Source organism: Phyllostomus discolor, chromosome X (assembly GCF_004126475.2).
Source record: "Phyllostomus discolor isolate MPI-MPIP mPhyDis1 chromosome X, mPhyDis1.pri.v3, whole genome shotgun sequence".
Taxonomy (NCBI): domain Eukaryota; kingdom Metazoa; phylum Chordata; class Mammalia; order Chiroptera; family Phyllostomidae; genus Phyllostomus; species Phyllostomus discolor.
This window is the reverse complement of record NC_050198.1, coordinates 72,722,982-72,737,071: the sequence shown is the minus strand read 5'-3', so window position 1 is coordinate 72,737,071 and position 14,090 is coordinate 72,722,982. Positions and strand designations below refer to the sequence as shown.

General features: G+C 36.4%; 1 non-coding gene across 1 annotated transcript; it reads right to left on the bottom strand.

The window, feature by feature from the left end:
• Positions 1-6,276: 6,276 nt before the first annotated feature.
• LOC114505818 lies at positions 6,277-6,380 on the bottom strand. The gene has a single exon (XR_003685288.1). It is a non-coding gene; the product is annotated as a U6 spliceosomal RNA (small nuclear RNA).
• Positions 6,381-14,090: the final 7,710 nt, after the last annotated feature.

The following is a 14,090-nucleotide window of genomic DNA, read 5'->3' as shown; positions in this document are numbered from 1 at the left end:
ATGTGAATAAAAGGGATAAAAAATGAAAGACTAAGAGTAGTGTGTTATTGCAATATGAGTAAAGTGAAAGAAGAAAAATTACAGTGCAATATGAAAGGGAGAATAAAGAAAACCAATCAAACAATGAAATCAAAGAAACAAACAAAACAAACTAAACAGAAAGAGAAATAAAAAGTAATAAAAATAAATAAACAAAATGCAAGTTCTGAAGGAAGGTGGAATGAAATTTGTCTCAGCTAGGTGTTAGCCTTCTCACTTCTTTCTGGATCTGTCTTTGGTCTTCTCACAGCTCCAGGTATTATTGTCTTACACATCCATTTTTAAATGTCCTGTGCAATCTTTGGCCTCCAAACTTCATATCCACTGGAATACTGTTGGCTGTTCACTTTGTTTCTCAGAAGATTTACTAGGTGTCCTAGTTGGGTGTACCAGCAAGTGCCTTCAGCTCCCACTTACATTGCCACCATCTTCCATCTTAGAAAAAATTTTATTGTTGTTCACATATAGTTGTCACCATGTTCCCCTCACTGCTCTCCACAGCACCACTGATTCCCACCTCCCCCACTCAATCCTACCCCATCTGGTTTTGTCTATGGGTCCTTTATACATGTTTCTTGATGACTCTTCCTCTTCTTTTCCCCATTATACCCATCTATCCTCCCCTCTGGTTGCTGCCAGTCGGTTCTTTATTTCAATGCCTCTGGTTAAATCTTGCTCATTTGTTTTGTTGATTAGGTTCCATGTATAGGTGAGATGATATGGTATTTGTCCTTCATCACCTGGCATATTTCACATAGCATAGTGCTCTCCAGTTCCATCTATTCTGTTGCAAAGGGTAGGAACTCATTATTACTTTCTGTTGCATAGTATTCCATTGTGTAAATTTACCACAGTTTTTTGATCCACCCATTTATTGATGGACACTTAGGTTGTTTCCAGCTCTTGACTATTAGAAATTGTGCTGCTATGAACGTTGGAGTACATAGGTTCTTTTGAATTGGTGTTTCAGGATTCTTGGGGCATAATCCCAGCAATGGAATTGCTGGGTCAATAGGCAGTTTCATTTTCAGTTTTCTGAGGAAATTCCATACTGTTTTCCACAGTGGCTGCTCCAGCCTGCATTCCTACCAACAGTGTACTTGGGTTCTCTTTTCACCACAACCTCACAAGCACTTGTTTTTTGTTGTTGTTGTTGTTGTTGTTGTTGTTGTTGTTGTTGTTGTTTTGTGGATTTGCTTCTGATAGCCATTCTGACCAGTGTGAAGTGGTAAGTCACTCTGGTTTTAATTTGCATCTCTCTGATAGTTAGTGATGCTGACTAAGTATATTTTCATATATCTCTGGGGCCTCTGTATGTCCTCCTTGGAGGAGTGTCTGGTCAGGTCCTTTGTTGATTTTTTAGTTGGGTTATTTGTCTTCCTGGAGTGGAGTCATGTGAGTTCTTTATATATTTTGGAGCTCAGACTCTAGTCTGTGGTATCATTGGAAAATATCTTTTCCCACATGGTTGGTTTTATTTGCATTTTGCTAATGTTTTCTTTAGCTGTGCAGAAGATTTTTATTTTGATGTAGTCTCATTTGTTTATTCTTTCCTTTATGTCTCTTGCTCTAGGGGACAAATTGGTGAAAATATTGCTTCATGGAATAAGGAGATTTCCCTGCCTACATTCTCCTCTAGGACTTCTATGGTGGTGCAATTTATATTCAAGTCTCATATCCATCTTGAGTTTATTATTGTGTATGGTGTAAGTTGATGGTCAGGTTTCAATTTTTTTGCACGTAGTTATCTAGATCTCCCAACACCATTTGTTGAAGAGGCTATTTTTACTCCATATTATGATTCTACAAACTTTTAAAAATATTAATTGACCATAGAGACAGAAAAGAATACAGCTGAGATTTTGTAGGGTAAACAGCTGACAGAATCCCAGCCACTTTCTTTTTTTAGAAGCTATTTCTTTTATTTCTGCTCTGCTTTTATTATTTTCTTTTGTCTACTCATTTTATGTTTTGTGATTTGTTGTTGTTGTTGTTGTAGTTCCTTTAAGTACAATGCTAGATTATCTATATGACATTTTTCTTGTTTCTTGGGATAAGCCTGTGTGATGAATGCTATGAATTTCCCTCTTAGGACTGTTTTCATTGTGCCCCATACATGTTGGATTCTTGTGTTCTCATTTTTATGTGTTTCAAGGTATCTTTTGATTTTTTCTTGATCTCACTATTAACTCATTCATTGTTAAATAACATGCTATACAACCTCCATGTATGCATGTGTTTTTCAGTTTTCTTCTTGTAATTGATGTCTAGTTTCATACCATATGGTCAGAGATGATACATGATATGATTCCAATCTTCTTAAATGTATTGACACTTATTTTGTGTCCTAATAGAGTCTATCCCAGAAAAAATCTCATTCACTTGAAAATATTGTATATTGCTTCATGAAAAAATGTTCTGAAGTTATCAATTAAATTTACCTGATTTATTGTGTCATTTAAGGCTTCCATTTACTTGGTGATTTTCTTTCTGGAATTTCTATCCATTGAAGTCAATGGGGTGTTAACATCTTGTATTATAATTGTACTACTGTTAATCTTTCCATTTATGCCCATCAAGATTTTCTTTACCTATTTAGTTGTTCTTATCTGGGTTGCTTAAATATTTCCAAAAATGATATCCTGTTATTGAATTGATCCTTTTATCATTATGCAGTGTCCTTCTTTATCTTTTACTATAGCCTTTACTTTAAAGTTTATTTTGTCATGTGTAAATATAGCTACCCCATCCCTTTTTCCATTCCACTTGCATGAAATTCTTTTTCTATCCCTTTACTTTTAGTCTGTATGTATCTTTCATTCTGACGTGTGTCTACAGTACACAGTATACATATGGATCATGTTTTATTATCCATTCAGCTAGTCTATGTCTTTTGATTGGCACATTTAACTCATTTACATTTAAAGTGATAACTGATATGTACATGTTTATTGCTATTTTATTCTTATAACTATATACCTCTATTGTTATCTTTCTCCTTCTTTCCTTCTCCTTCCTTCCTTCCCCTCCTCCTCCCCCTCCCCCCTCCTCCTCTCCCTCCTCCTCCTCTCCCTTCTCCTCCTCCTTCTTCTACTTCTTCTTCCCCTCCTCCTCCTCTCCCTTCTTCTCTTTCTCCTCCTTCTTCCTCCTCCTCAAGAAGTCCTAGTAGCATTTTTTATAATACTGGTTTTGTGGTAACAGACTCCTTTAGCTTTTACTTGTCTGGGAGGCTATTTATTTCCCTTTCAATTTTAAATGATAGTTTTGCTGTGTAAAATAGTCTTGGTCATACTTCCTTGCTTTTTATCCCTTTCAATATTTCATGCCAATCACTTCTGGCTCAAAGTGTTTCTGTTGAGAAATCAGCTGACAGACAATGGGAGTTACCTTGTAGGTAACTACCTGCATTTCTCTTGGTGTTTTTAAGATTCACTCTTTGTTTTTAACCTTTCAAATTTTAATTATGATGTGTCCTGGTAAGGACCTCTTTGGGTTAATTTTGTTTGGAACTCTCCATGCTTCTTGGGCTTGTGTGTCTTTTTCCTTTATCAGGTTATGGAAGTTTTCAGTCATTATTTCTTCAAATAGTTTCTGAATCCCTTGCTCCTCCTCTTCTTCTTCTGGTACCCCTATGATGCAATTATTGTTACATATCATGTTGTTTCAGAGGTCTCTTAAACTATTCATATTTTCTATAATTTTTTCTTTTTGCTGTTTCATTGAGTTTTTTGCTACCTTGTCTCTGAAATTGCTGATTCCATCCTCTTCTTCATCAACCTACATTTTATTCTTTCAAGTATATTCTTTATTTCAGATTATATTCTTCATTTTTGACCGTTAATTTTGTATGATTTCAATGTCATGTTTTGTGCTGTTCAGCAGTCTTATAACCATTACTTTGAACTCTGTATCTGATAAATTGTTTTCCCCATTTCCTTTAGCTCTTTTTCTGGAGATTTCTATTTTTTTTCATCTGGGGCATTTTTATTTTGTTTCCCCATGTTGTCTCCCTCTTTGTGTTTTGTTTTTCTGTGTATTAGATAGATCTTCTAGGAGTCCCAGTCTTGGTGGAATTGGCCTTATGTAGTAGGTATAATGTGTAGTTTTGTGGTGGAGCCCCCATGATCACTTGAGCTGAGTGCTCTAGGAATATCCCTTGTGTTGGTTTTGTGGGTCCACCTGTTATAATTAAGTCTTTATTGTTCTTAGCTTATTCATGCATGGGATCAACCCTCAGGCAGGTTTAATGAGAGATTCATCCCTAATCACAGTGTGCAAGCTGCTGTACAGGTGATGACACAAAGTAGAATTCAACCAGCAGCTACTTATGCCTGCTAAGATCTCCCTTTGGATATGTGACTTGTGATGCTCAGTGGATTTTTTTCTGATGTTATGTGAAGCTGGCCAATCATTGTTTTGGTTCAGGGCCTCTTGGGAGGGACTCTCATGCCGCCCAATGTCAGACACTGCCTGTGACTGGCCCTCAGCAACCTGTTTAAAGCTTCAAGCAATCCACAATTAGTGGCAATCTTTGCTGGACTTGGTACACATGGGAAAGTCCAATTGTGCACCAAGGTGAACTTTTACCAGCACTGGGCATGGGTACATGTCTGCAGATTTCTCTGTCACCCTGAGATCTGCTTCCATCTTCCTCATCCTGCTGTCTGCCTGTTAGGCTCAGTCAATGAAAAAGCCTCTGCTAGTACTTGAGTTGTATGAGGTAGGTTCTCAGTAAGTCAGCAGGTAGGGGTGAGTGGTGCTTGCCTCACTGATACAGGTTCAAATTTGCTGGTATTACTGGATCTGAGGCCACTCTGCAAATGTTCCCTGGTAAATGAAGTCTAGCTTCCAGGCATTATGTGATTGTCCATATCTGTGTTGGGGCATGATATCAGAGTCATCAGGGTGATTCTAGCAGAGTTTATCAGGCCCAAACAGCCCAAGATTTGGCCATGTGAAGTGAAGGCTCCTCTCTGATTGCATATGGGAGGGAAAAATGGCCCCTATCTTAGAGCTACCCAACTCAGTGTCTCCCAAATTTTGTGTTAACTTTTACAGGGCAGAGCTACTAGGACTTGGGCATATAGAGCACTGAGACCTGGAGGGTGGGTCTACCAGACGGCCAGGAGTTAGTGTAGCATATTTTCAATGAGGAAACAGCATAAATCAGGATCACAGGAAAGTGGTGGGAATGGTTCCTACCCCAAAGCCACAACTCTGTCATTGACAACCCCTGATTCTGCACAAAACTCTACACCTTGGTCAATGGATCTGACTCTTCCACAGGGTGGAAGCTCCCCATGGTGAGGCAAGATATATTCTAGAAGTTGGGGTTATTTTTTTCCACTAGGCCTATGTCACACAGAGGAGAGTGTTCTATTCAATAAAGATGGTATTTGTGGTATGTGAGAGTTGATTAGCATAGGGATCCTGGTTGCTGTTTCTCCAGCTTTCCACAGAGTCATAGACTCTAGTCTGCTCCACTTTTCCTCTGCCAGTAACAAGAGTGAATGGCTGTTTAAACAAATTTTGTGCATTGGCCCTTTAAAAGGGCTCCCGTGTCTCTAGCAGACTCTTGTCTTTTCCTGATGGGCAGAAATCCTGCTGCTTTTCAAAGGCAGGTGTTCTCTGGGCACCTATATCCAACTCTGGTGGTCCGGGATGGTGATCCTGCCTTGGGGTTACTTCACATAGCAAACTGCCTACAGCTGAGATATCCTATGGGAACCTCAGCTACTGCCCATGGGAGTGGGGCAGCCCTTTTCTTATCTCTGCCCTTCCTGCCAGTCTGAATGTAGCTTCTTTTGTAAATCCTTGATTATAAGACTTCTCTTCAGCTAGCCTTCTGTGAGTTATTCATGATAATTTTTCTCTATAATTTACTTGTAATTCCAGTTTGATCCTGGGAGGAGGTGAGTGTAATATCCACCTACTTCACCGCCATATCATTTCCCAAATACATTTTCATTTGATCCCTGATCCAGTGCTAAAGGGCTCAACAAGAGCATATGTAATTGTGGCAAGTATTGCAACTAGATGATCCAATTTGGGAGGGAATATGAGATTTTGTAAATATCTGCATATGTATTACAAGGTTCTTTCCCACAAATACTTTTGTCTATTTCTAAAAGAGGTCTACAGGGATACAAATCTTGGAGGGTGGTCAGTAATGGACCCTGACACATTAGCAATTAATCTACTTTCTTTTTTTAACTCTAGACAATCTTCTTTATTTTTTTAAATATGGAACACTTCACAAATTTACCTATCATCCTTGCTCATAGGGGCCATGCTAATCTTCTCTGTATCATTCCAATTTAGTATATGTGCTGCCAAAGCAAGGACTCTGTTTTTATTGTTGCTCAAGTACATTTGTCTCCATTTTCTCCCATCACATGCCATGCCCAACCAATCCCCCCTCCCACACTTAAACCTACCCACTTTGACATTGTCCATGTGTCCTTTATACATGTTCTCTGATGGCAATTCCCCTATTTTTTCTCATTATCCCTCTCACCCCTCCCCTCTGGTTACTCTCAGTTTGTTCCTTATTTCATTGTCTCTGGTTCTATTTTGCTTGCTCGTTTGTTTTGTTGATTAGGTTCCACTTATAGGTGAGATCATATGGTATTTGTTTTTCACTGCTTGGCTTATTTCACTTAGCATAATGCTCTCTAGTTCTATCCATGCTGTTTCAAAGGATAGGAGCTCCTTCTTTCTTTCTGCTGCTAGTATTCCATTGTGTAAATATATCATAGTTTTAAAGAATTTTTTTTAATTCTACTTGGTAAGGAAATTCATTTTATGTATGTAACTAAACTAAATTCTTATAGTAAAACTTTGCTAAGGTGCAAGCATGTTAATTTATAGATGGCACTTGGGAATTCTTAATTAAAATGTTTTTATTCCTGAAAAGAGATCTGGAGAATACTTTCTGGAGATCTAACTAGAGTATGCAGCCTGATGGCTAAAGGATAAATAGGGCTGGGGAGGCTATTATATTTTCCATATGTTCAGGGAATATTTGCAGAGGGAATTCTATGAGTGAGGTACAGTCTCAACTATCACAGAAGCTTTTACTACCAAATTAAGGTTTGACATCCATTGCAAAATTACTTCAGACAAAGACAAAAGTAAGATATGTTGTTATGATGTTTTTTCTCCATATATATCTAAAGAAGTGAGGTTCACTTCAAGCTAGTCATATAGTAGGCTATTTCTTTATTATAACAGCAGAGCTACTACTAAAAGTATATTTATAAAGGTTTCCTGATACTTTTAGATATTTTAGCCTCACTTTACATATTCTCAATTGTAGTAAATCGTCACCCTGTGACAATAAGTTTCATTGTTGGGGAAAAATACAGAGTCATAGAACATAATCTGGTAAAGGAAATGGATGATGAATTTGCAATATTATCAGTTTTGGTGAAAAACATTTCAAAAAAGAAAACATCTTATGAGTCAGAGAATCATCGTGCTAAAGAATCCAAAATTCTCTCACAAGAAAGCTGATTGGACATTTAGCTTCATTAAACAATTTTTTATTAAAAATTCGTGCTTTAGGCAGTAATAAAATATTTCTAGGATAATGTAAGACTGGGACACTCTAGACACAGCTGTGTTGTTTTCATATCATTCTGAAAGCATGATGTTACAAAATCTATTTTCTTCCAAAATTAGTTAATGTTTTCTAGGTTATCTTAAAATAAGTAAAACCCATATTGAATGTTGAATATCTGTTATTTCTTTGCATTCCTTTTAATATGTGTATTTTTCTCCACAGAAACTTTCATAATAATCCAGGCTTTTATTCATGGTGAGATTCAATTGCTTTTTTTTATCTGACTATAACTCCCTGGCCATCTTTCTCACAATCAACTAATAGTGAAATAAGCTAAAACTTGACATCTCATCAGGACTGTATCCTCCAGTTTCTTTAAAACTGGTGATATTAAAATCCCATTATTTAGAGACAATAAAATATACAAAAATAATTCTAGTGAATTAATCTCAAATGCAGACCATGTTTTCTGCTCAAAGATATTCAATACTTTGTTTAAAATAAGGACCCTTTTGTTTTAATCTTCAGACACTCAACTAAAACTAGATTTATAAATGAGGATATTATTAGCTCATTGAGCAAGAGACATAAAGGAAAGAAGAAAAAATTGAGACTTCATCAAAATAAAAAGCTTCTGCAAAGCTAAAGAAAACATCATCAAAATGAAAAGGGAACCAAATGTATGAGAAAACATGTTTGCTAACGATACCTCAGACAAGGGTTTGATCTCTAAAATATATAAAGAACTCACATGACTCCACTCCAGGAAGACAAACAACCCCATTGAAAAGTGGGCAAAGGACCCAAACAGACACTTCTCCAAGGAGCACATACAGAGGGCCCAGAAACATACGAAAAGATGCTCAGCATCACTAGCCATCAGAGAGATGAAAAATAAAACCACAATGAGATACCACTTCACACCAGTCAGAATGGCCATCATAACCAAATTAACAAACAAGTGCTGGTGAGGTTGCAGAAAGAAGGGAACCCTAGTACACTGTTGGTGGGAATGCAGACTGGTGCAGCCACTGTGAAAAAAATATGGAATTTCTTTAAAAAAATTAAAAATGGAACTGCTTTTGACCTAAAAGTTCCACCACTGGGATTATACCCTAAGAATCCCGAAACACCAATTCAAAATAACCTATGTACCCCAATGTTCATAGCAGCACAATTTACAACAGCTAAGTGCTGGAAGCAACCTAAGTGCCCATCAGTTAAAGGGAGCCGTTCCATGTGGTGTGGCAATGTAGCTCAGCCCCCACTCAGAAATCCCAGTGGAGTATGAGGTGGCACACAGGAGCCATGTCCACAGATAGGTTTTCCTGTGGGGAATCAGACCTGTATTGTACCTATGCTGCTATGAGGCTTGCTTTTGCTAAAACTCCCTCACCTTGAATTGAGGCAACAAGTGCTTACTGCAGCTTCCTAAAATCTGAGCTAAACCTCCCAAGTATGAAGTGTAACCAGTCCAACCACTCTTCCCTTTGCAAATATCCTTCTTCTTTGATGTAATTAGCAACATCCTCTCCTTTGTTATCTGTAAAAGGGAACCACCCAATGTGAACCTATGCATAGTAAATGAGGACCAACCATTGATGTAATGCACTCAGAAAAACAATAAAAACCTGACCAGGTGGGGGTTGGGGCCCTCTCTCTCACTTAGAGAGTGACTGTGCTGTCCCTTTTCTCCACAGGATTTCTGTAGTCTGTGTGTATTTGTTCATAGCCGACACAACACTCGGATCCTGTGGGCCAGGATCCACATCAATCAGTAAATGAGTGGATCAAAAAACTGTGGTACATTTACATAATGGAATACTACACAGTAGAAAGAAAGAAGGAGCTCCTACTCTTTGCAACAGTATGGATGGATCTGGAGAGCATTATGTTAAGTGAAATAAGCCAGGCAGTGAGAGAAAAATACAATATATCTCACCTATAAGTGGATCCTAATCAACAAAACAAAGAAGGAAGCAAAATATTACCATAGATATTAAAATTAAGAACAAATTGACAGTAACCAGAGGGGAGATGGCAAGGTATAATAGAGGGATAAGGTGGAAGGGTTGTCAGAAACATGTATAAGGGACACATGGACAAAGCCTAAGGGGGTTAGATCGAGGGTGGGAGGTGGGGGTAGTTGGTGTGAGGGGGGAGGGGTGGTGGGGGAAATAGAGACAACTATACCTGAACAACAATAAAAAATGAAAAAAATGAATAAGGAAGCTGTGGCAATGTCAGAAAAACAACTTTGCCTCAGGAGCAACTGGATTAGAAATTCAAATGTCTCTAATATGTCTCTTTCTCTGAATGTCTGTTTCATTGTTTTTCACTACAGATCAGCTGTTGCCAAATGACACTATTTGCAGCTGCCAACAGCTTCTAAGGTTTTTAACTTACACTTTCAGACATATAAGGGACAATGTTTTCTTGGATTATAAATTCAAAATGTATAGCAACGGAAATGATTAAGCAAAGTTGAAGTCAGGTGCTAATAATACCTTTGGTAACAAAGTAGCTGGAATATGGGTAGGATTAGTTTCTAGAAAAATAAGCAAGAGCTACTGGACAGAATAATAATAGTTAACTGTTAAAACTGTAAGCATTATAAGTAACTCTGATGTCTCCAAATTCTTGATTTGCAAAATAGAAAAAATACACACACTCAATGGAGTATCTGGCACCATTAAAAGTAGTGGAAGAAGGTATGGGAGCAATAAATGGTGATGGAAAAAATAAAATATAAATTTAAAAAGTAATGTTTAAAAATAACTTTACCAATATGGATAAATTCCATTTTTATAACTTTAAAAAACAAGAAGCAGGATGCAGAAAAGCATATAAAAGAGTATCTTAATTATATAGAACTCATAGGAAAATTTGCAAAAGCATGTAAAATACTAACAGATATTTACTCCTCATGTTTCTTGTTCCTTTATGCACATTTCTCCTTTCCTTTTTTCTAATTTTCCTAGAGTTTATTACATTTGTAAAACAAAAAAAATGCCACTAAATAAATGTTCTTACACTTGACATTATCCACCCCTATAAGCCTTTTTAAAATAGTAAATTCTCATTTTAATATTTAATTTCACACACAATTTGATAACAATTGTTACTCAAAATAATGGTCATTCATTTTTAAACTTGTCCTGGAGAGAGCAATATGCATTTCTAATTATCACAGCTGACAGCACAGCATGGAATGAATGACTTAAAACATTACTGTTGCATAATGAAATCTGTCACCATAAGTACCTGAAATAGGTACATACATTCTTCCTTTCTCCAGAAGTACCAAATTAAAATAGATATCAGTGGGTTATTCATCCTTTGTGTCATATCATTTTCTTATTTTTCTTTTTTTAATGGGAGAACTCAGCTTTTATTTTAATCTTTGTTCAAGTATAGTTTTCTCCTTTTTACTCCCATTCCAGCCCACCCACCCAACCCTCCCCACTTCCCTCCCATTACCACCCTCCCCCTAGTTTTTGTCTTCTTTTAAATTTTTATGTAAACACTGGTATGTTCTGATATATATTTTATGCTGATTATATTTAACTATTTCAATAAACAGATTTACTAATAACAAAACCATGTTCCTAAAATGACAAGGGTAAGGGAATAAATGAACGAGACAGTGGCTTTTCAGCTTAAAATATGGTTTACAATAGGATTGTGTTAAATTATCATATTCTCTAATATACTTGAAAATTATTTGACTTAAGAAAAATGCACATTTCATAATCACATCAATTTTATAAAATTAGATCCAACAGTGTACAGTAAAAAAAGTATCAAGAATCAGTGCTATTGGCCTATAAATTAGAAGATACAATAGGCCTACTATGTTATAAGTTAGATCTCATGTATGGAAATAAGGAAATGAGAGAAGAGATCAATTAGAAACATGTTCAGTGCCAAACTAGACTGACTTCTAATTAATTTTCAAGAGTTCTATGAAGTAAATACTACTATACTGATTTTATAACTCAAAACCAGAAATTCAGAAAACTTAAGTAATTTTCTTGAGTTCAAGAAGGTACAAAATGACAGATCTGGGATTCAAACTTAGAAATCATTAAGTCAATGCCCATAAGATTACCACTATATCAATTGTTTAGATGCACACACCAAAGATAAGATGTGGGCAACATTGCCTAAAAATTAATAATAACACAAAACTATACTTATAACTGGATTTAGAATTTCCCAGGGCTTCTGAATCCATAATTTCACATGGGTTTCATTTGCTTAGGTATGGTGAACACAGAGTCCTCATCCTATCTTAAAAAGATGCAATCCAAATGAGACTTCTATTTTCCTATTCTCTTAACCCTGGCCTATGTAAAGCTGTTCCCTACTCAATAATGACACTACCCATGTACCACAATGTCTAAGCCAAAATCATATGTGTAGTTTTGATTATGAAAATTCCTATACCCATATAACTCCTAAAAACTTATAAATATCTGTTCAACCTGTCCTTTTATTACCATGTCCACTGCTACTGCATTAGTATGGGGCACAAATAATCATCATACAGCATAGAGAATTTTTTTTGTTTTTTGTTTTTTTTTTTTTTAGTTTCCCCTATTTATTTTCTTCATTTTTTATTGTTGTTGAGTTATAGTTGTCCCACTTTTTTTGCCCATTGCACTCCCCTGCCCCATCACCCAACTCCCACAATAAATCCCCCCATTGCCTGTGCCCATGAGTCATTTATGCATATTCATCAACAATCCTTCCCCTTCTTTCCCTGGTTACTCCCCTCTTTCCTCCCCTCTGGTTACTGTCAGTTTGTTCTTTATCTCCATGTCTTTGGTTCTATTTTTCTCTTTTGCTTGTTTTGTTGATTATGTTCCACTTATACATGAGATCATATGGTATTTGTCTTTCACTGCCTGGCTTAATTCACTTAGCATAATACTCTCCAGTTCCATCCACACTGTCACAAAAGGTAAGTTCTTTCTTTTTGCTGTGTAGTATTCCATTGTGTAAATGTACCACAGTTTTTTTGATCTACTCATTACATATTTTTGTACGCAAACACAAAAGATAAATATATAAGGTGATGGTTGTGTTTATTTATTAGGTGGAAAGAATCTTTTCACAATGTATATATACATTAAATCATTAAGATGTATACTTCAAATATCTTATAATTTATTTGACAATTATATGTCAATAAAGCTGAAAATGTTATAGTATATGTAAAACAAATAGGTAAGAATTCTCATTTTCAGAGACACTATCAAGAAATTTGTAGCTTGAGATCATGTGAGTCTGTTGGTTAGAGCATCATTCCATACACCAAAAGTTTAGGGGTTTGAGTCCTGATCAGGGCATATACCTAGGTTATAGTTTCTATCAGTTAGGGTGTTTATGGGAGGCAACCAATTGATGTTTCTTTCTCACATCAATGTTTCTATCTCCCTCTATTTCTCTTTCTCCCTCTCTCCCTCTCTCTAAAATCAATAAACATTTTAAAATTTTTGAGAAATTTCCAAATATTAAGATATGGGTTGAGGTAATAATCTCCTGTGCTAAAAATTTACTTAAAAAGAAAATGATTTGTAGATAAATAATATATTGAAAAATTCTTGGGAGGTGAGGAAAAATATGCATTTAAAAGCCACTGTGTGTATTTGTATAGATGATAAATGATGATTGATAGATGATAGATAGATGATAGATAGATAGATAGATAGATGATAGATAGATAGATAAATGATAGATAGATAGAAGAGAGAGAAAAAACATAATAGATATACATAGATAGATGGCATATACATATATACATAGATGATAGATAGGTAGACACACAAAGAACTTACACAACTGAACATCAGGAAGACATGCAGTCCAGTTTAAAAATAGGCAAAGACTTGAATAGACACTTACCCAAAGAGGACATACAGATAGCCAATTGATATATGAAAAATGCTCAAGGTCACTAATCACCAAAGAAATGCAAATTAAAACCACAATGAGATATCACTTCACATCTGTCAGAATGACTATCACCACTAAATCAACAAACAACAAATGCTGGCAAGGATGTGGAGAAAATGGAACTTAGTGTACTATTGGTGGAAATGCAGACTGGTGCAGCCGTTGTGGAAAACAATATGGAGTTTCCACAAAAAATTAAAAATGGAACTTCCTCTTGACTCAGTGATTCCACTTCTGGAAATATATCCTAAGAATCCTGAACTACCAATATGAAAGAATAAATGCACCCCCTTTATAAATAGCAGTATTATTTACAATAACGAACATCTGGAAACTGCCCAAGTACCCACTTGTGGATGAGTGGATAAAAAAAGTTGTGGTACATTCAGCCCTGGCTGGTGTGGCTCAGTGGATACAGTGCTGGCCTGAGAACCAAAGAGCTGATGGTTCATTTCCCAGTCAGGGCACACACCTGGGTTGTGAGCCAGGTCCCCAGTGAGGGGCATGTGAGAGGCAACCACACATT